Here is a 1,788-nt window from a genome sequence, read left to right as displayed (position 1 = left end):
CTGATAGACAATTATAACTTATCTTTATGACAGTATTATGATTTTTAAAAAATTCACACAGAAATAAAAATTCTCTCTATTTTTGTTTATTGTCATAACTAAGTTTAGTCCGACTACCTAAAGCAACCATAAGTCCCAACGTAAAAGGTACAGGAAGTGAAAACCAATAAACCCTGTTATATTTTACTGCAGGGATCAGATTCATTCTCATGTTTAGCCACTAGGGGGCAGCTACTTTTTAACCTGCACTGAACCGTCGCTCAGCAGGCGGACCTTTATGTCTGCAGGCAGCCCTCGTCTGATCAGTACATCTTTAATCTGCAGAAGAAAACATGAGATGAATGTGAGACACAGTCAGTGGTGAATTATAAAATATACTGAACAGAATCTGATCAACATTAAGAACAGCAGCAGAGCTGAACTGCATTCATTACTGCAGGTGATCACTTTGGGTTGTGATTTAACATTTGAGTGAAGTGTGTTTGGTTTAAACTCAGGTTGTGATGGTTTGTGTTAAAGTCCAGGACATCACTGACCGCTTTCTCGATTTCATCCTTGTTGTCCTTCAGTGGCAGCGTAGTCGAGATCTTCAGCTTCAGAACCGTAAGACGAGCTGGAAGAACAAGAGATCAACATGGTAGAAAGAACTACTTCCTGTTACTTTCAGTCCTGTTTTCATCCGACTTACATGTTTTAGGAGGAGGAGTTGGAGTTGGTATGAAGGGAACTGGGATAACAACAGAAACATCATGAGTTCACAAAATAAAAAGTAAGCTAAATCATCAAAATGAAAGAAATGACTCACTGTTTGAAACCGTCACAATGACACATCGAAGGTCAGACTGGTAGATAGAACTGGAGGCGCTATGGAGATAAATTAACACCAAAACATTAATTAAAAATAACCATATGATGCTAAATCTATTCTTTAGTCCTTAAATATGTGTTTTTTGTGTTCTGTGAGTAGCCTTCAAAGTCTCTGGTTAAATTTTATTATTCTCATAATCGTACCCACATCAGTGGGGAAAATCTGTTTTTGGAGCCCTTATGGATCTCTGCTTCAGCAACCTGTCAGAATCAGGAGGGATTTTCAAAAGACATTTTGTATCATTGAAGGTGAAAATTATTTTTATTACTTTTGTACTTAAGTACATTTCAAAACCTGTACCTTATACTTTTACTGAAATGAACTAGTTATGTTTATCAGTCTTTTCAGCTAAGTAGCAAATGTGAGGAACTTTTGAAACTTCTGATCAGATCAGATACTGACTTTCCCTGGACAGTAAAACAGATGGGATGGGTTTCATTATCATCATATTGACTGAAAGACGGCGTCCATGTCAGGGTGAAATATCCTGAACCAGATGAACTCTTGACCATGCTGACCGGTCCGCTGAACAGGAGCTCAGTGATCCTTTAACACACAGGAAACACATCAGTCTGTTTGGTTATATGTGCTAAATGTCCTGAAAACATATTTTTATGAAGTAATTATCAAAATGCTCTGACAGATAAAAATAATTCGTGTCCAGGTTTCATGTGTTTTGGATCATTTGGCATCACTGTGTTATTTTAACACAATAAAGATCAAATTTCAGATTTTTACCATTGATTATTTAGAAGCTTACCTCTGATTAGAAACAACATTTATTTTCTACTCACTCAGACTGAGTCGCCTCTGCTGTGATGTTGATTTCTATCATCTCATTAACGTCTATGAAGAACTGAGCTCCATGTTCAGGAGTTGGAGGCAGAAACCTGGGCAGATATTCACCTGCTGTGCAGGAC

The 1,788-nt window shown here is 37.5% G+C and overlaps 1 long non-coding RNA gene across 1 annotated transcript; it reads right to left on the bottom strand.

The window, feature by feature from the left end:
* Positions 1-231: 231 nt before the first annotated feature.
* On the bottom strand, positions 232-727 carry LOC107835505 (uncharacterized). Its single transcript, XR_001661303.1, has 3 exons — positions 689-727; positions 537-613; positions 232-318 (listed from the first exon to the last, which is right to left on the bottom strand). It is a non-coding gene; the product is annotated as an uncharacterized LOC107835505 (long non-coding RNA).
* Positions 728-1,788: the final 1,061 nt, after the last annotated feature.

The sequence above is a fragment of the Poecilia formosa genome, unplaced genomic scaffold (genome assembly GCF_000485575.1).
Source record: "Poecilia formosa unplaced genomic scaffold, Poecilia_formosa-5.1.2 Scaffold3189, whole genome shotgun sequence".
Classification (NCBI taxonomy): domain Eukaryota; kingdom Metazoa; phylum Chordata; class Actinopteri; order Cyprinodontiformes; family Poeciliidae; genus Poecilia; species Poecilia formosa.
This window is presented reverse-complemented; position numbering and strand designations above follow the sequence as displayed.